This window comes from Canis aureus, chromosome 4, assembly GCF_053574225.1.
Source record: "Canis aureus isolate CA01 chromosome 4, VMU_Caureus_v.1.0, whole genome shotgun sequence".
Taxonomy (NCBI): Eukaryota; Metazoa; Chordata; class Mammalia; order Carnivora; family Canidae; genus Canis; species Canis aureus.
This window is the reverse complement of record NC_135614.1, coordinates 74,305,693-74,327,501: the sequence shown is the minus strand read 5'-3', so window position 1 is coordinate 74,327,501 and position 21,809 is coordinate 74,305,693. Positions and strand designations below refer to the sequence as shown.

The 21,809-nt window shown below is 40.1% G+C and overlaps 1 pseudogene; it reads right to left on the bottom strand.

Annotated features, from left to right (window-relative positions):
• Nucleotides 1–6,521: 6,521 nt before the first annotated feature.
• Nucleotides 6,522–16,642, bottom strand: LOC144311741 (UDP-glucuronosyltransferase 3A1-like; annotated as a pseudogene).
• Nucleotides 16,643–21,809: the final 5,167 nt, after the last annotated feature.

Here is a 21,809-nt window from a genome sequence, read left to right as displayed (position 1 = left end):
GTCTACTCTCTAGAGGCAAATCCCCAAGAGAAGTTGACCTACCGATCCTGGGTTAGGTTCTGAAGACCTCTTAGGGAGGTCATTTATTCATGAAGAGGTGCTAGAGCCCTAACTTTAGACCTCCAAGGCTTTACCTGGAGGTTTGAACCTCCAAAGCTGACACTGTAATTCCAAATGAGCATTATGAAATAGGACTGGGGATCCTGTCTCGACAGGCACAAATTGAGGACGTCTTGTAATTCTGCCTCTTTGTCACATTAGCCCTGGCAAGGACCAGGCACGCAAACCCCAGAAGGCATATCTGGGCTTTCTATCCTCAGAGGAAGACTGGCTCTTGTAAAGGTTTTCAGTGCAGCTTCCCTTACAGCCTTAGTGGCCAGGAACAGAATTCCAGGCAATGAGGACAGAGTCTCTTTTCCAGGGAAAAGGGAAGGATAATTCTTGGAAACTTTTCCTTTCCTGATCAAAGAGCTACATGTAGCTTTCTCAGCTTTGACAAGAGCTTACAGGAGAGGCAATAGAAAATGAAAAAAAAAAAATGTAGGTACCTGTTTTAGGTGTTATTCCAAGTGGTAGAGGTGAGAATGAGGGAAACAGGCTGAGAAGATCCTGGACACAGAGGCTGGAATGGTTGAGGCTCAGTGCCTCAAAGAAGGGCATGACAAGGAAGGTGGCTCCAAGGTCACTGGTCAAAATTACCCTGGGACAAAATCACAGAATAGCCCTTGGTGACTGGCAAATAAAGAGGCCATAAGAGCTGAATAAAGAATTCTGATTTTAGGAAGAAGCCAATGAGCAGGAATTTGCAACAAAATTAACAAAAGGATACGATGAGGAGAACAGGAATTGCCAAAACTGGTGGGAATTTAATAAGAAATGGTAGCCCCACGACCACCACCACCACCACCATACGCTGTCCCTCTAGGCTACACTTGGCATTAGGCCTTCTTCAGCTTTCTGGCCCCACACAGCCACTTGACCACCATACTCAGTAGCCACACATTGCCCAGATGCCCACCAGCAGGAATAAGAAGATATTAAGAAGGCGTTGTTCATGCCACAGCTGTTGGAAAGTGTGGAGCTTGAGATATTTTGCAGCCCCTGTCTGGAGGGTGTGGTAGATCCAGCCCACCAGCCCCTATGTGGGACAGGGGGTTGTTAGGGGGTAGGAGTGTCTGATGATGCTGGCAGCCACTGCTGCTGATTTGTACCTGTTAGCAGAGACAGAGGGGTGGTGACAACACTAGATGACGACAGGTTCTCAGCAGCTTAGGCTGCACGGAGAAGGCTAGTTTTCATGTAATTATAATCTGGCCCTGAAATTTATCAGCTGGGTGCCTATAAACAGTTTAATTTTATAAAGATTCCTATATGCACAGAATCCAAATTAATGCTGAAAGGTAAAGCTGTGCCTAAGTCAGTCCCTGTCTTCATGGAGTTCATGATCTACTAGACCAAAAAATACCTTTATGGTTGCTTGGTGTGCTCATTGCTAACAAAGCCCCACTGTTTAAAATCCTTTCAGTGGACAGAGCTAGGAAATATATGTTTATAGATGTAGATATCAAAAACCCATATTCTCTATTTATAGATGCTGTAGCTATGTCTATGACATAGTTACAAAAAATCAATTTCTAATTTATACTGATATCTCAATTCAATACATCACAGGGATTGTTCTGATCGTCCCCATCTCCACATTTGTAATTCTCTTTTCCAAAAGTAAAAGACAACATCAATACTTTTACTCATTTTTCCAGTCCTATCATGAATAGAAAGTGAGGTCGAATACACTAACCCACACAACTGTGAAAAACATACTCAATAGACAAGTTTTGTTTGCAGTTCTTATTTTCTTTAAACTGGATATGCAAAGCTGACCCTTGAACAAATAGGTTTGAACTGCATGGGTGCACTTATATGTGAATTTTTTTTCCAATAAATATGGTAACTGTAAATATATTTTCACTTACTTATAATTTTCTTTTTTTCTTATGATTTTCTTAATAATACTTTCTTTTCTCTAGCCTATTTATGTTAGCATATAATACATATAACATATACGTGTAGTATACGTAATACATACACTAGTAATACATATACATCTAGTACATAATACATATAACATACAAAGTATATGTTAATCAGCTCTTTATGTTATTATTAAGGTTTCTGGTCAACAGTAGGATATTAGTAGTTAAGGTTTGGGGGAATCAAAATACATGCAGATTTTTTACTAGGTAAGAGAATAGCATCCCTGACCCCCATGCTGTTCAAGGGCCAATCCTGCTAACAAACCAAATTCAGCAGCACATAAAATCGATTACACACCAGTAACAAGTGAAAGTATCCTGAAATGCAAACAGAGTTCAGCATATGGAAATTGATCAATGTAATACACCACATTAACAGAATAAAGGAAAAAAACCACATGACCACCTTAATTGATGCAGAAAAAGCATTCAACAAAATTCAACATCCTTTCATGATAAAAAAAATTCAACATAATAAAAGCCATAAATTAAAAACCCACAGCAAACATACTTAATGATGAATGACTGAAAACTTTCTCTAAGATCAGGAACAAAGGAAGGATGCATGATTTAGCACTTCTATTCAACATTGTACCAGAAGTTCTAGCCTGAGCAATTAAGCAAGAAAAAAAACTTTGGGAAGGCAGAAGTAAAATTATCTCTACTCACAAATGACATGATCCTACATGTAGAAAATTAAAGATTATGTACACACACACACACACACCTGTCAGAACTAATAAATACATTCAGCAATATAGCAAGAATACAAAGTAAGCACACAAAAATCAATTGCATTTCTATATTAACAATAAACAATCTGAAAACAAATCTGCAAAACAATTCTATTTACAATAACATCAAGAAAATAAAATACTTAGGAATTAACTTAGCCAAGGAGGTGAAAGACTTGTACAATGAAAACTGCAAAACATTGCTGAAAGAAATTAAAGAACATATGAATGGAAACACATCCTATATTGGTGTGGAGCCATTGCCCTCATCCTGCAGCCCCCTCCTTCAGCTTCTGTGAATCCTGGGCCAGGTGCACACGCAGCCCTGTGATAAAGAGGCCAGCTTCTCTTATCAGTCCCCCAGGACATTGAGGTTGGAGGTATGAGAGACATATATGGGTTCTAGTCAATCTCACAAGTCCCAGGTCATCCTTACTGGTTCCAGTTTATTCCAATTTATTCTCAGTGTCCTCTCCTTATTTTTCCCCACAGCCAATCTAGCTTACTTAAATCTCCCACTAGAAGCTTACATGGGCTGTTCCACCTGTGCCACAAATATGTAAGGCCTAGCACCTATGAAAAATATTTTTTTCTGTATAATTCATAGTGTTCTTTCTTCTCCGATCAAAGCCTGACCTAATATTCCTTTTCCCATTCTGTTTTACTAGCCAAACTTCAATTTTATTTGGAATAGAAATGTACCCAACTTACAAACAAAAGGAAAAACCTCTACATTTTCCAGCCTCTTTTGTAGCTAGGGGTCATCATGTGGCATAATTCTGATTAATGTAAGTTAAATGGGAGTTACTGAGTAGTTACAGCCTTCAAGGATGACATGCTCTCTTAGGTTTCCTAATTCCTGCTGTAACTAGTTACCACAAACTTGGTGGCTTAAAGCAACATGACTTTATTGTCTTACAGTTTTGTAGGTTAGAAATATGATGTTAGTTTTATGGGCTAAAATCAAAGTGTTGGCATGCCTGTGTTCATTTTGGGGACCCTAGGGATGGATTAATTTCCTTACCTTTTCAGTTTCTAGAGATTCACAATCCTTGATTCTCCTTTTCTGTCTTCAAACCCAGCTACATTGCATCTTTCTGACCATTCTTCTGTAGCTACATCTTTCTCTGCCTTTCCTCTCCTTCAACTGTAAAGGGCCTTTGTGACTGCATTGGGCCCACCTGATAACCAAGATAATCTCCCTATTTTAAGGTCAACTGACTAGCAATCTGAATTCTAACTACAGTCTTAATCCCTTTTGCCATGTAACCTAACATATTTACAGGTTCCAGATGTTAAGATGTGGACATTTGGGGGGAGCCATTATTCCACCTGTTTCACACAGAATTCTTTTTTTCCTCCTTCTTCCTTCCATAGAGCACATATCTTCTGGCTCCAGCTACAGTGAGCACATAGCACCCAAGACGAAATGTTGTGATAGAAGCAACAGGCAAGAGTGGCTAGCCAGAAGGTAAGAGGGGGCTAGGAAACTGTTGACATTAGGGAACTTCCATTCTAGACTCACATTTCCAACCTCCAGCCATCTTTCACATGAGAGGGAAATAGACCCTTTATATATTTAAGCCATTATTTTTTTGAACTTTTATGACTAGTAATCAATTTAATTTCTAGTGATCCATGATATATAGGAAGGTCCATTGCTATGAAAGGAAAAGGGGATGGAATTCCTTTCCTGAATAACAATAGTCTTAGAAATCACCACATATCCAGCTGCCTGAATCACAAAAACATATTAAGGCTAAGTACAACTTTTATAGTCCCATTTGACTTGCTTATAACCCTATTTTAGAAAGCAGGTGTCATGGAAAGATTTCATCAAAGTAGAAACTGTGGAACAACCTGTAGGCCCTATGTGTAGCCAACAGAGATGGTGCTCCCTGAAGGAAGGGATACTGTAGCTGCAATGGAGTTCTGGGAGGGAAGATTGTGGGTGGGAGGGTCTGCACATATTTAGAGGGCCACTTTCTGGAACTTTGAAAAGAGCTCAGAAGAAGAGGCAATTTGGGTTTGTCTTACTCAGCTCTGGCTGCTGTAACAAAATACTATAAATCTGGTGGCCTATAAACAAAAGAAAATTTTCAGAGTTCTGGAGGCTGGGTAGTCTGAGACCAGTATGCCAACATCGTTGGCTTTGGGTGAAGACTCTTCCTGCCTTGTAGGCAGCTGACTTCTCATTGTATCTTCACATGGTAGAAAGGGAACTAGCTAGTTCTCTGGCCTCTTCTTATAAGGGTACTAATATTCACAGGAACTCTCTCCTCATGACCTAATTATCTACCAAAGGTCCTATTCCCAAATACCATCATATTGGGGTGTGGATTCAATATATGAATTTAGGGGAAATGCTCAGTCCATTGCAGCTCCAGAATCAGACACTGAGACAAGGAACTGAGTACAATTTATTTGGAAAATACTTGGGAACACTGGCATGGAAATGGGAAATTGATACAGAGAATATTTATATAGTTAGTCATTAAAACAGCTACAATAGTTTGATTCTACAGAAAAACTGCAAAAAAGTGCAAAAGACATGACTCAGAATTATCCCACAAGAGAGGAAAGGAATTTTTTGCATGCTAAATTCCAATAACCACTGGTTGAGGGTCGCTCTCAAGAGTTTCAATTAACTGGAACTTCCACACTTTAAAAAATATATATTTTATTTATTCATGAGAGACAGAGAAAGAGAGAGGGAGAGAGAGAGGCAGACACATAGGCAGAGGGAGAAGCAGGCCCCATGCAGGGAGCCCAATGTGGGATTTGATCCTTGGACTCTGAGATCACAACCTGAGCTGAAGGCAGACGCTCAACCGCTGAGCTATTCAGGCGTCCCAACTTCCAGACTGTCTTATGCATGGGCAGCATAGCCTTCCACAGTTCTGGGAAAAGGATCACTCACTCATGCTCAGAGTTGCAGACACTGACCTCTGGCAGTTGTAAGAACACACTGGAAAGTCCAAGGCATAAAGTAGGATTTGAATATCACTAGTGCTATAGATAAATGGTCCTGGGTTACAAATGAATGAAGTGAACCCAAAGTGACCATCTTTTCTGGTGCTTTGTCTTTTGCTAACAGATGCTTTCCTTTTCAATGATGGTGGAGTGCCCAGGTAGGAGTGACAGGTGCAATAAACCCTAAAGAAAAATTAAGTGGAGAGAGAGAAGGGCAGAATGGCTTCTGTCTGTAGAAGGAGGAAGTCCTTACTCACAAGGTCATTCTGAAGAAGCCAGTCCACGATTTTTACATTGGCTATCAATTTGACATCTTTGGGCCAATGAGAAGGCTTACACTTCCATATAACACCCTGAGGAAGGGGGGCAAAGGCAGCATTTATCTCCATTAGGTCTTCCTCAACCTATTGGGTGTACATCATGAAGCCCAGTGTTAAGAACAGAACATACATGTCCAAATTTGGCAATAAAGTTCTCAAATTCCTGGAGAGAACAAAAAGAAGAGTTATACCATTCATGAAGCACACATCTGAACTCTCTGTGTTTCTCTTGTTTAGGATAAATGGAAACCTTTCTTTTCCGTAGGCTAACATCAACTGTGCTGGATGGCCTGGAAGACAGAGGTTTTTCTGAGCCTTGATTTATCCTTTTTCTCCAGGATCACAGGAATGGTATATCCTCTCCCTGCAGGCTTTATAACTGGATAAATTTCAAATTTGTCTCTTGTGGATCAGGAGGGAAGACAGGGAAAGTTTTTGATAGTATCCTCCAGAGGACCATGTCAACAGCTTTCCCCATCCTGCACGATGGGCTTCCCCCAGAGGACACTGGGAAGTAAGCAGGATTCCCAAATGGTTAGGAGGAGCTGGATCTCATCTACCACTGCTAGGGAGGCAGCAAAAATATGTAGTGCTGGAAGATGGTCAGAGAGACACATGTGGCAAAACGATACAATATGATCTGAAATTCTCATTTTTCTAAAGGTTTCCAGTAACCTATGTGGGCTTTGCCACAAGGCAAGTTAAGTTCATGGGTATTTGTGTCCTTCCCAACCACCACTCTCTCTAAATGATGTTCTGTGGGTATACTTTTGAGAGAGTTTGTCATCTCTTCTCTCTCCTTCTTTCTGTGCTTCCAGAGTCATCCACTTTTCATGTGCTTGAGCTCATTCCTTTCCCAGTGGTAGTGGCTGCTATGGGATAAGGGAGGACCTAATGAAAAAGATGATGGTAAATCTCTCAAGAATGTATAGAAAGCTATAAGCCAGGCTGTAATGTGAAACATCAAAAATACAGAAGTAACTGGATCTTTGCCTCCCAGTTAACCAACTGAGGGGCATGTGTCTGGTTTTGTGGTCCTTGTTAACTGAGATGTAACAATAGTAATAACAAAGGCAAATACCACTTAGTCATGCCCAACATGTGTCAGGTACTGCAATGGAACTCTTAAAAACATATATCCTCTTAATCATAGGAAACAAACTTAGGGTCCCTGGAGGAGAGTGGGATGGGGGATGGGGTAACTGGGCATTGGACATTAAGAAGGGCACATGATGTAATGAGCCTGGGTATTATATAAGACTGATGAATCACTGATGTCTGCCTCTGAAACCAATAACACATTATATGTTAATTAATTTAATTTAAATGCAATTTTTAAAAACCGTATATCCAATCCTCTGAACAATCCTGAGTGCTAAGATTATAGCTCTTTTACACTCCCAGAAACTGAGGCTTAGAGAAGAAAAAGCACTTGTTGAAGAGAATATATCAAATAAATGGCAGAACCAGGATTCAATTCAGGCTGTGTCTAACTCTGAAGTCCATGTTTTTTTCTACTATACAACATCAAAGTGGACTAATATTTGAAAAGAATGATTATTACATATTTCTCTTAGAATATTCACAGACAGAACTGATAGTGAACATATTTTTCAGTTTGGTAGTTCACTTTGGGATTTAGCAGAGACTATGGAGGGAAAGAATAAAAAATAGTGGTTGTCTCACAGTCAGTCTTAAAGACTCAAATGTTGAGTCCATATAAATGCAGTTTTGGTGTTGTTGAAAATGCAAATTACCTGGATTCAAACCTAGAGATTCTGATTCACGCTAGGGTGGGGCCTAGAATCTATATTTTTAATAAGTATCTCTAGTGAACCTGACAAAGATGGGCTAAGAACCACACTTTAAGGATGACTAATGCAGGGTGTGACATGCATAATCCTGAAGCACTAATGTGGAAGGGTGCACCTCACTGGAGCTATCTATATATCCTGGGGTTGGGTTGAAAAACGTTCTGACAAGGCAGCATATATAACTGATAAGATACCTGGAGTAGAGCACCAATTGTTCCAGAGCTCCCAGTTCCCATATATCACTTCGTATCTATGAAAAATGAAATATCTGGTTATCAGATATGTGAAGTGAGCAAATTATTTGACTAAAAACAATTTCTCAGAACTGACACTAAAAAATTAGAAATTTTAAGTAGCTTTAAATAGCTTATTAAAGTTTTGTTTTATTTTTTTTACAAAAATTGAATTCAGAATCAAAAAGCTTTCAAAAAGAAACCTCTAGAAACATAACCTCATGAAATACAAGAAGGTGCAATTTCAATCGAGTTTTATGAGACCAGCTTATCCTTTAAAATATTTTTCTTTTTTTCCAAGATTTATTTTATTTATTTATTTATTTATTTATTTATTTATTTATTTATTTGACAGAGAAAGACAAAGAGAGAAAGCAAGAGAACACAAGCAGGGGTGGGGATCAACACCCTGACATATAATAGTGAAGCTTGCAAATTTCAGGGATAAAGAAAAAATCCTAAAAGCAGCTCAAGACAAGAGGATTCCTAACATACAATGGAAGAGAAACATCAGATTAACAACAGGTCTATCCAGAGACCTGACAGGACAGAAAGGGCTGGCATGGTATACTCAGGGTACCAAATGAGAAAAACATGCAGCCCAGAATACTTTATCCAGCAAGGCTGTCATTCAGAATGGAAGGAGAGATAAAGAGCTTCTAGGACAGATAGAAACTGAAAGAATATGTGACCACCAAACCAGCTCTGCAAGAAATATTAAGGGTGATCTTGTAAGCAAATAAGGAGCCCAAAGAAACACAAACAATCTGCAGAAACAGGGACTCTACAGGTAACACAATGGTACTAAATTCATATCTTTCAGTAGTTACTCTGAACATGAATTGCTCCAGTGAAAAGACACAGGGTATCAGACTGGATAAAAAAGCAAGACCCATCCACATGCTAGCTACAAGAGACTCATTTTAGACATAAAGACACCTTCAGACTGAAAATGAGGGGATGGAGAACCACTTAGCATGCAAACGGCCCTCAAAAGAAAGCTGGGGTAACAATCCTCATTTCAGATGAATTAGACAATAAATCAAAAACTGAAGTAAGAGATGAAGAGGGATATATACTATAGCATATTTAAAGAGTCTATCCAACAGGAATATATAACTATTATGAACACTTATGCAGGAAAAGCCTAATTATATCAATGTGGGAAAGGCCAATTATATCAACCAATTAATAACCAAAGTAAAGAAACACATGGATAACAAAACATTAATAGTAGGATACTTCAACACTCCACTCTCAGCGAGGGACAGATTATCTAAGCAGAAGATCAACAAAGAAACAAGGGTTTTGAATGATAGACTTCAGAGATACATACAGAGAATTCCATCCTAATGCAACAGAATATACATTTTTCTCCAGTGTACATGGAGCATTCTCCAGAATAGATATCATACTGTGTCACAAATCAGGTCTCAACCAGTACCAAAAGATTGGGGTTATTCCATGCATATTTTCAGATCACAGTGGAGTGAAAAACTTGAACTCAATCATAAGAGGAAATTTGGAAAGAACTCAAACACTTGGAGGTTAAAAAGCATCCTACTAAAGAATTAATGGGTGAACCAGGAAATTAAAGAGCCATTTAAAAAAATCATGGAGGGCAGCCTGAGTGGCTCAGCCGTTTAGCACCACCTTCGACCCAGGGCATGATCCTGGAGACCCAGGATCGAGTCCCACATCGGGCTCCCTGCATGGAGCCTGCTTCTCCCTCTGCCTGTGTCTCTGCCTCTCTCTCTCTCTCTCTCTCTCTCTCTCTCTGTCACTCATGAAAAAATAAATAAAATCTTTAAAAAAATTTTTAAAAACCCTTTGAAAGCTACAGTCTAAAAAAAGAAAACTAGAGTCTAATAAGTGAATTTATTAAAATTAGAGGACTCAAGGTTGATATATAAAAGTTATTATATTTCTATGTAATAGCAAAAGTGATCGAAAATTGTAATATAAAAAATTTCAAAAAGTTCACACACCTAGGATTAAATCTAACAAAAAATTCCCATGCAACTGAAAACTACAAAGCATAATTGAGTTAAACTGAAGAGACTAGACTCTAAATAAATGGAAAGATTACCATGTTAATGGATCTGAAATCTCAATATTCTTAAGATCTCCATTCTCCCAAGTTGATCTATAGATTCAGCTTATCCCAAAACAAAATCCCAGCAGGTTCTTTTGAGATATAAAGAATAACTGAATATCTATATATATTTTAAAGAACCATAGTCTTCTAAATAATTTATATACAAGAATTAATTCAGGGGATCCCTGGGTGGCGCAGCGGTTTAGTGCCTGCCTTTGGCCCGGGGCGTGATCCTGGAGACCCGGGATCGAATCCCACGTTGGGCTCCCGGTGCATGGAGCCTGCTTCTCCCTCTGCCTATGTCTCTGCCTCTCTCTCTCTCTCTGTGTGACTATCATAAGTAAATAAAAAATTTAAAAAAAAAAAGAATTAATTCAGGATAGATCATAAGTTTAAATGTAAAATCCAGAACTATAAAGCCTACAGAAAAAAAAAGCATTGGAGAATATCCTTATCTGTACATTGGCAAAATTATAAAGCAATTTCTTTAAAACAAATAAACAAACAAACCTAGCTTTATGGGATGCCTGGGTGATTCAGTTGGTTAAACATCTGACTTGATTTTAGCTCAGGTCATGATCTCAGGGTCATGATGAAGCCCTGTGTCAAGCTCTGCACTCAGCAGAGTCTGCTTGAGATTCTCTCTCCCTCTTCCTCTCACCCTGCTTGTTCTCTCTCTATTCTCTCCCCCCATAAACAAACAAACAAATAAATAAATAAGTCTTCAAAAAACCCACCTAGATGTAACTTTTGAACAATTGCTATCTGTGCGCTAAAGACAGCATCATGAGGGTGACTCTTCACATCCAAATGGGGCACAAAGGTTTTATTTACCTGAGTATTGGTTCAACAGGTTGACCATTAAACCTGCAGTGTAAACAATGTTGTGAAGCAGCGGTCAGGCAAAATAAAGGCAAAGTCAGAATTAACAAACCACAGCTCTGCTTTCTTTAATTTTCAGTTGAAGATTAAAGAGCTCTGGCCTGGAGCCTTCTGGGAAATGTTCCCTGACATGACAGTCATCAACCTGAGTATAAATATACCATTCCCTCAAGGTTGAAATGAAGAACATCAGTTCTTCACTAGGCCTCAGAAATCCATGTGATCTGTCATGGAGGAGTAGAATGCTGGAACATAAGACACAGGCTCACACAGCCCAAAATTCATAATTCCTTTTTTTCTTTAAGATTTTATTTATTTATTCATGAGAGACACACAAAGAGAGAAAGGCAGAGACACAGGCAGAGGGAGAAGCAGGCTCCATGCAGGGAGCCCGACGTGGGACTCGATCCTGGGACTCCAGGATCATGCCCTGAGCCGAAGGCAGGTGCACAACCACTGAGCCACCCAGGCATCCCAAAATTCATAATTCCAAATGTGCCAGTAAGGATAGTCACAAATGGCCTTCTAAGTTTCTCAACAACCAGGGGAGTGCAGTGATCTATAGCATCAACCACCACTGGCTCGAAACTCTCATTCTTGAAGGAGCCCACAATGTCTTCCTAATCAATGACTACACTGAGTTGCATGTAGAGCTTCATGACCTTTAAAAGTTCTTTAAATGAGTTCCTGCAAAAGAAAGAAAAAAGAAGTGAGAAATGTTCAATATTCATAAACAGTGTTAATCTTGGAACACACAAAAGAATCCTGGCACCAGAAGTGACTAATCTAGAAAGCACTTTTGGCAATAATCCCTTCTATTGTTCTCTCCTAAGAAGTTTCTGATCTAGCTGTTGGTCTTTTCATGATCTCCAAATCTACCTTGTTTTTTTTCTTTGCTATAATTCTTCCTAATGCTTCGAATGTTCCTCTTCCTCCCTTCCCCTCATGGAACTCCTACCCACTTTTCAATGCTCTTCCTTCCCTGAGATGTTACCAGCTATAGCTGAAGCCTATGACCTCTCTCCATTCGCTGAATGCTGAAGTTCATCCATGATGCTCTATATGATCTTCAATTATATGTAAACTTTGCTCTCAAATGTACATGTGTGTAGGACTTATTTTCCCGGGGCTGTAAGCATCTCGATGACAGGGTCCTATGAACATAAGTGAAAAATCAGCATTTTCCATTGGAGAAACCACTGTAGAAGCTGTGTGCCAGTGACAGCTGCTAGTTTCTTGCTTTCAACTACTGGGCCGATAGAGACCTTCACACTCCGCTGGCAAAAAAAAATCCTTCAAAACGGTCACTATTGTTTGAGCTCCCCACTTAAGGGCCAGTGAATAAGGACTTTGCACTTTTCTCTCTCTCAGGGCCTCTTCTGTGATACAAAGTCTAAAAAACCTTACTGAAAATTAATATCCATGTAAGCTTTTACTTGAGCATTTACTTTGTTTTATGGGGTATTGATTTACTTTTCTAATAATAATGTTTAAATAGTTGCTATGGTGATTCTAAACTGAGGATCCACAAAATAGGCTGAAAATTAGATTCTAACTAGGATTCAGGCAGTTGACTTATACAACAAGGATCAGCAATCAGGTACTTGATCTCCTTTTGCTAAAGTGAAGGCACAACACTTAAAGAGAACCCTTAGGTAAGAACACTGCCCTATGCCCTCTGGCAAGCGGTGAAGGGGGAAATAGAAACATGGCTCCAGGAGAAAGGTCTCTACCCTGACTTTTTCTATAATTCCTAAGGTAAGGAGGTTTATAAATACATCTATGCCTGGGCTTCACCATTAATAATTTACATAAGACTTTCTGAAAGTGGGGCCCCAAGCATAAGTATTTGCTTAAAGCTCCTCAGGTGATTCTAATATGCAGCCAGGGTTGAGAAGTGCCATCCTGAGAGAAAGAGAAGGCAAATATGCATTTATCCTAACATAAGGACACAGGGTATACCACTATTCATGTATATTTAAATGGTTCGACTATGTTCTAAAGATTTATTTATTTATTTATTTATTTGAGAGAGGGAGAGAGAGTGGGGGGGGGGCACGGAGAGGGGCAGACAGGATGGAAAAGGGACAGAGAATCTCAAGCAGACTCTGCATTGGGTGCTGAACCTGACGTGGAGCTCCATCTCACAACCCTAAGATCATGACCTGAGCTGAAACCAAGAGTCGGACCCTTAACCAACTGAGCTACCCAGGTGCCACTGGTTCAACTCTTTTTATAATTGGTTCAGGAGAAAGAAGATGGAATGAACTAATTTGGGGACAAAAGTTGTAAGAAGTTCTGTTTCCATGAAGAAAATTCTTTCTATGAGAATAATTACTGATAATTATTGGGGACAAGAGAGAGGAAGTTGTTTTGTCATTTCAGTGGCATGATCAGTAGGACAGCCTTCTTCCAAAAGGACACAAGGTTATGAGGAGAAAATAAATGGGACTAAATGGACAGTCAGTGTAGTAAGTTTGAGAGGGTGTTCTGATTGGATCAGGGACAGGAGGAGGAAAGCAGACAACTACTTTAAGCAGGAGAGAGAACAGGGCAGCCCAGGTGGCTCAGTGCTTTAGTGCTGCCTTCAGCCCAGGGCATGATCTTGGAGACCCAGGATTGAGTCCCACGTTGGGCTCCCTGCATGGAGCCTGCTTCTCCCTCTGCCTGTGTCTTTGCCTCTGTGTATGTGTCTCTCATGAGTAAATAAATAAAATCTTTAAAAAAAAATTTAAGCAGGAGAAAGAACAGTCCAAGGAGGCTTCTTGAATTCAATGATCACATCAGGATAATTTTCCTAATTATATCTGGGACAATATCAAAGGTTTCAATAACTGTAAAAAGCTAGTCAAGGAAGATGTAATTTATAATTTAACCTAGTATTTTTATAAATCTTGATCTTTCTGTAATAAAGGCTTATCTTCTGCCTACTATGTGTTATACACTATGGTAGGTTCTGTGGGCCTAGTAATGTGCAAAGAAAACATGATCTTTGCCCTCATGGCGCTTACACTTTGATAGGGAAAGCAGATATTGAGCAAGTCATTACAAATAAAAAAAGTGCCAGTGTGTTCACTGTTTCAAAAGAAAAAGCTAGGCATTATGAAAGTGTTGAAACAGCTTAGTTAGCATAGCAGTTAGTACAGTGATTCTCTCTGTGCGCTTCTATCAATTTCAAATACATCAGTGGAGATACATTTTTAAAATTAAGTATTTTGGGGGGGCAGCCCCCATGGCTCAGCGGTTTAGCACTGCCTTCTGCCCAGGGCGTGACCCTGGAGACCTAGGGTCGAGTCCCGTGTTGGGCTCCCTGTATGGAGCCTGCTTCTCCCTCTACCTGTGTCTCTGCCTCTCTCTCTCTCTCTGGTAAATTAATAAATAAATACATAAATTAAGTATTTTTTTAAATGTTTAAAGGGGGAAACTGGCTGGCTCAGGCAATAGCTGACTCAGGCGATAGCACATGTGACTCCTGATCTCAGTGTCCTGAGTTCAAGTTTAAAAAAAAAAGAAAGAAAAAGAAAAAGAAAGAAAATTAAGGTAACACATGGAATAGTTTTGAAAAATTCAAGACAGCAGCTATAAATTTTTAGAAATTAAAACTTGGAAATATAAACATTGACTTCCAATGAGAGAGAAAAAACTGGCAGAAACAGTACTAAGCTCTATAGGTCACACTCTAAAAGTGTATGTTCCCTGATTCATCTAGTTGGAGGATGGGAGAACAAAGGGAAGACATGGGGATTTTTTGTTTGTTTTCCAATAGCTTTCATTCTCTGCTATCTCAACTCCTACATTGCCTGGCACATATTAAGTACCCAATAAGTCTTTTTAATGAAAAAAAAATACAGCACAAAAGTAAGTGCTAAGTCAGGGGTATAGAGAAGTTTAGAGAAGAAATGAGATAAATAAAACACATTTTATGTAGGAGGCAGTATTTAAGGAATCCCTTGACTGGGCAGCCCCGGTGGTGCAGAGGTTTAGTGCCGCCTGCAGCCCAGGGCATGATCCTGGAGACCTGGGATCGAGTTCCACGTTGGGCCTCCCTGCATGGAGCCTGCTTCTCCCTCTGCCTGTGTCTCTGCCTGTCTCTCTGAATGAATAAATAAATAAATCTTAAAAAAAAAAAAAGAAAGAAATGCCTTGAGTGGTGAGTAGCATCATTTTCAGAAATGAGGGAGCAGCAAGGACATTCTACTTAACAGAGACACTATGATTTTCCTCTCTATGATTTCATAGTTAAGATGAGTACCTTATTGTTATTTTGAGTTTCCGAGGAGTGGAATTTCCAAGAGTCAGCCTCATGACTTACAGTCTGCAAGGCTGAAAGCAAGTGAGTTATGCAATGAGTGGATCTTAATGACCAGGTTCAAGTTTTGCAAAAATCAATCTTTGTAAGTGACCTCATCATCAAAAAACTTATGAAAAGAGAAAGGAAGAGAAAGAAGTGAAATTGAGTAACTGTGACTTTATCCAACAATGAAATGGTGAGTTTCCTTGTCCCTAAGCTGGAGAGATTGAAGGCAAGGAGAGAAGTAGGCGAGGTTCATAAGGTGAGATTCACCCCAATTTCTAAGGGTACTATTTACTCATTCAAGCTTGGAAGCTAAACAAACTGGGAATGTTTGCCAGAGTACCATATTCCCAAGACTGCCTGAAGTGACTTGTTCAGAGATAATTGAAGAATTGTTTGATTTATTAGTTAATTCATTCACTCATTCAGATTTCCCAAATAATAATTGCTTTATTTTTGTGTAAAAAAAAAAAAAAGGGCAAACAGTTTATGACACTACCTTAGCCTTCACTTCCTGCTTGTGCAGAGGCTCAAGGGTGATCAAAAGTGAGCACTTAGGGCCTTCTCAGGTCTTTCCTCAACATGTGCACAGTCCTGAATGTGCACATAGCCTTCTAGATTCCCAGGAATAGGTCAGAGCTTTTCAAATCCAAGAATCATCTTCTCAATTAGTTATACCACAATATATTGAGTTATATAAGCATTCAAACATTCCAAGTTCATATTCTTATAACTATGTAAAAATTGTTTATTTTTTAGCTAAATAGTATATTATTATCTGGTTTTCATTTGTGTACTTTTCTCCCCCTTGGAGTTAATATTGCCTGTTTAAAAAAAATTGTTTAGGTTTTGTTTTGTTTTGTTTCTGTGTGTATTGCTCAGCCTTTCAATTTCCTCTAATTCAGTTTCCAGTAATGTCAACCTATTGACTAATTTTTTTCCTAGGATATGTTCTTTCTGGATTCTTCCACTGATTCAGTCTGAACTAACTGCTCTCCAAGCCAACTGCACAGCTGATGTCTTAAGGCAAATCTTAACGCTCTTCTTTCGCCAGTTCTATTGACTGATTCTCTGTCTTCCTCTTTCTTGGTTAGGCCATTGTTCTGCTGGGACTAAATGCTGTAGTAAATTCTTAAGAAGCGGTATATGAAAAGGAAAACCTTTGAGATGCTTTTACTGTCACATCTTCTTGATTTTCTGTGAACACTGTTGTAATGTCAACGCTAAAAGGATTGATGCCATTCTGAGTCTTATTCACCATTGAAGTGTAGTAAAACATTTAGGTTGCTTTTTATTAATCACTACTACTCTGAAATTTCACTATGATTGGTCTCAGTGTAGATCATTTTTTTATTCTTTGTGTTGAGTGCCAGATGGGAGCCTTTCAGTGTGGAGCTTCATGTATTTTAGTTCTGAAATTTCTTCTTGTATTAGCTCTTTGATAAGTTTCTGCAGTTTTACTGTTTTCTTTTTCTAGAATCATTAGTAATCAGAAAAATCATCTTTATCCAGTCTTCACAAACTATACTTAAGATTTAATATAACATAAACGAAGTAGCATTTTATCAAATCGATCTGGAAATGTTTATGAAGGGTTCCTGTGAATGGGCTGAAGATAGCGGTGAGAGGATATGAGATGGAGGAGTGCAGAGGATGATGAACAGAGCCAAACAATGTTTCCAATTTTCTTATGCTATAGTTATGGTTTAAGAGGGACCTTGAAGTAGACACAGATACCACACATATATCTTTTTTCATAATAATAATTCAGTAGACTCAAATGAAATTTTGCTGAACATTTAACACACGCAAGGCACTCATAGCTTATCACTTATGGTAGAAGGGTCCAAACACTACCGTCCAATACGGCAGCCATTAACTACATGTAGCTGTTGGGCACTTGAAATGTGGCTAGTGTGAACTGTAAAATACACACAAGATTTCAAAGATTTAGTATAAACTAACATGAAATATTTCATTAATAATGTTTATATTGTTTACATGTTGAAATGATATTTTGGATATATTGAGTTAAATAAAATATATTATTAAAATTAGGTTGACCTGTTTTTATTTTTTATGTGGCTTCTGGAATATAATTACATCATGGTGCTTGCATTTGTGGCTCCTGTTATATTTCTGTTGGACAGAACCAGTCCACAGAATAGAAAGATATGATACGTGATGTGAACAAAAGTCCATTCTGTTGGAGTGAGATCACATTATGCCCATGGTCTTAAAGAATCTGAGATACCCGGTCCATCATTAGATAATGGCTTCCCCCTCAAAACAAGGTTTTGTTTTTGTGAGGTCCACGAAGAGAAAAACCAGGGTGGGAAGGTGGGGATATAGAGAAGCTTCAGGATAAGCCTTCATTGGAGATGAGCAGAAGGAAAGCTTCATCCATCTCTTCATTTCCTATATGGGCAACCCTGCCTTGGACCCTCAGAGTCCTCACACTGACTCTCTGAGCCCTCACCTAGAGCAACTTTTCTCTATGGTTTCCCTGTCCTGTGACCCAGAGCCTCTATCCATGTCAATGTGATAAGCTCTTGAGGACTTACTTAGAGTTGAAAGCGTTCCTCTTTTTTGGAAATAAACTACATTTTAGTAAAGGTCGTGTCCCTTTTTTTATATATATAAATTTACTTTTTATTGGTGTTCAATTTGTCAACATATAGAATAACACCCAGTGCTCATCCCGTCAAGTGCCCACCTCAGTGCCCGTCACCCAGTCACCCCCACCCACCTCCTTAATCAAGCTCTAAAAAATAACTGCACTCGGTGGTATACATATGGCTTCTTATAGTAGACAGCTGACCAGGAATATCCTGGGAGCCTTCTCTTTGGCAATTTTTGCTACAGTGAAAACCACAAAGTGGCTAGAAAATGAGTCCAGGAGACAGTCATGGGGTGGAGGTGGAACTGATCTTTAACCCTAGAAACTTCCTTTAAAATGTAAATGCTTTGTGTAGGGGGGGTACTTATTTGGGGCCCCAGCTTGGCTCCACTCAAAATTTAGACATCTTGGGTGTGAAAATCAAGGAAACCTTAAAAATGTGGTGGGGAAGGCCTGAAGGAAGAGGTCTCAGCAGGTACCACACAGTCCACACAGCCAGCAGGGGAAAGGAAGGTAAGAATTATTTCAACACAGGAAGGCACTTTTCACTTAGGAGTTGAATGGAACTAGAGGGTATTATGCTAAGTGAAATAAATTTATCAGAGAAAGACAATTAATCATATGATCTCACTCATATGTGCACTTTAAAAACAGAACAGAGGATCATAGGGGAAGGGAAGGAAGAAAGAAAACAAGGTGAAATCAGAGAGGGAGCCAAACCCTAAGAGACTCTTAATCATAGGAAACAAACTGAGGGCTGCTGGAGGGGAGGGGGGTGGGAGGATGGGGTAACTGGGTGATGGACATTAAGGAGGGCACTTCATGGAATAAGCACTGGGTGTATGTAACTGATGAATCATTAAACTCTACCTCTGAAACTAATAAAACACTATATATTAATTGATTGAATTTAAATAAATTTTTAAATATCTGGAGAAAAAAAAAAAAAAGAAAAGGAAGGGAGATCCCTCCCTTCCCCAACAATAAGTCACTAACCACCACCTTTGACCAACAAGGAACCGCCCCAATCTCAAACTCTTGCTCTTCTAGAAACATGTCTTCAGAGTAACCTTCCCCACTTTCCTCCCAAGGTCTGGTAAGAGCTCGCCTTCTCTTGGTATCTTGGGGTTCTCCGCCGGTTGCTTGGCCTGAATTGCAGTTCCCTTGCTCTCTCCGCCTAAACTCATTTTTTGCTGGAGTCAAATGGCTCTGCTCTGCTTCAAGTCAACCGCGGCTCCCGGGCCGGGCCTCACGACCCCGCAGGCACCTGCCCCGCCGAGGTGCATCAAGCAGGAAGGAGAGACGGGTGGAGGGAGACTCAGCCTGGGGGGGAGGTGGGGGGAAGCTGCAGGCCGACTTGGCGTGCCTGCCCCCACTGGGTGGCAGCCAAGCATCAGGCCCAGTGTCTTCACCCCACCCCTGCTGGGCCCTTTGACACCTCTTGGGGCCCCCGACCTCTCACCTGGGCCCTGCCTAGAAGTCCAGGGCCGCAGAGTCTCAACGAAAATCCTGCGAGGACAGGCCAGTCCCTGCAGCGGCCAAGGGAAACTCCAGAGCGGGGCTAGCCTGGAATGCCAAGTTGGGTCTGCTGTTCAGATTCCCGTTGCCTTTTGCTGGACCTTTCTCTGGACTTTTGGGTGCCCGTTGCCTTCTCACTAACTCTAACAGTCACACAGACCTAGCCTCCGATTCTCCCCTCTTCCCCCAGGGCAGAGCTCCAGAGGGGCGGAGCTTGGCACAGCCTGGCGTTCACAGCCTGGCACCTGCCGTAATGCAGTAGCGCAGGTCGGGGCGGGGTGGCGGCTGAGCAATTTCCCCCATTCAACACCAATTTATTGAACCCTTAGTGTGGGTCAGAGCAGAGTGGTTCTGCAAACGAAACAAAAATCATTCCTCGTGGAACTCATGTTAGAGAGATGTGCATTAGCTCGTCTAATATGTTAGCTCATCTATCATGTTAGGTGGTTGGTGTTAAGGTACTATCATGTGTTTTTTGGCATTTTCAAATGCATTATTTGATTATAATCCTCACAACCACCCTCACAGGTAATGTTATAAACCATCCCACTCCCCACCCCTCTCTTTCTCTCTCTCTTTAACAAATGAGTCTGAGGTTCAGGTTTGTTGAGGATCTCTGACTTTTTTTTCTTTAAAGATTTTATTTACTTAATCATGAGAGACACAGAGAGAGAGGCAGAGACACAGGAGAGGGAGAAGCAGGCCCCCCGCAGGGAACCCAACAAGGGACTTGATCCCAGGACCCCGGGATGACGTCCTGAGCCAAAGGCAGATGCTCCACCGCTGAGCCACCCAAGTGTCCCTGAGGGTCTCTGACTTAACCAGGATTCAGGGATCCCAAACACCATATTAAAAAATGACACTTCTCAGTAAATTGTGTATTTTTGGATCTTCCATATACATGACCATCAAAATCAAGATGGATAAATGCTTGTTCTTTTCCCATCCTTAGGCCTTTCATTTCTCTTATCTTATGATTATGGAACATACAGTGTTAAATAGAAGTGATGATGGTAGGCATTCGTGGCTGTTCTGGACCTCAAAGATAGCATTAAGTATGGTTTCTTCCATAGTTTTATGTTCTTGTTTATAGATATATGTCTATAGGTACATATATAGATATACATCCTTTATCGGAAAAAAGAATGCTATCTTTCTTTAAAAAAACAACAGACTTTAAAAACACTAAAGAAATTATATCAAAATGTTTTCAACATCTATTTGAGATGATCATGTAGATTTTACTCTTTTCAACTATTAATGTAATTTATAGAAATTGATTTTTCTTTTTAAAACCTTTTACTTTTTTTTTTTTTAATTCATGATAGGCACACACAGTGAGATAGAGAGAGAGAGAGAGAGGTAGAGACATAGGCAGAGGGAGAAGCAGGCTCCATGCACCGGGAGCCCGACATGGGACTCGATTCCGGGTCTCCAGGATCGCACCCTGGGCCAAAGGCAGGCGCTAAACCGCTGCGCCACCCAGGGATCCCCTAAAACCTTTTACATTTTGAAATACAAACAGAAATTCAGAAAAGTGCAGGAGCACCTGGGTGACTCAGTCGGTTGAGCATCTGACTCTTGATTTCAGCTCAGGTCATGATCTCAGGATCCTGGGATCAAGCCCTAACTTGGTATCCCTATTCAGCGGGGAATCTGCTTAGGGATTTTCTCTCTCTCTCTGTCTCCCTCTGTCCCTCCCTTTTCTTTTTTTTAAAAGATTTTATTTATTTATTTATGAGAGACACAGAGAGAGAGAGAGGCAGAGACACAGGCAAAGGGAGAAGCGGGCTCCATGCAGGGAGCCCGATGTGGTACTCGATCCCGGGACTCCAGGATCACGCCCTGAGCCGAAGACAGGTGCTCAACCGCAGAGCCACCCTGTCCCTGTCCCTCCCTTTGCTTGCACATGCTCTCTCTCCCAAAATAAGTAATCTTTTTAAAAAACCAAAAGAGCATAAAATATAAATATTTAGTTAATAAGTAAAACATGCTTGGAAAAAGCACCCAAAGAAATAAAACTTTGCCCTTACTAACCCAGAGGTTCTCTGAGCGATACCCCTGAATGTCCATCCCACCAGAAGCACTACCATGACTTAAATGCTAAATTGCTTCACATAACTTTATAGTTTGCCCAACTATGTATGCACTTCTAAACAATAAAATTTGGATCTTGGCTGTTTTTGTTCTTTTGCTGTTTTGAATTGGATCATTTTTTGTGGGGGGGGGGTCATTCCAACTTCCCTGTATTTGAAGCTAAATTCTATTTTTATTCTTTTAATAGTTACCA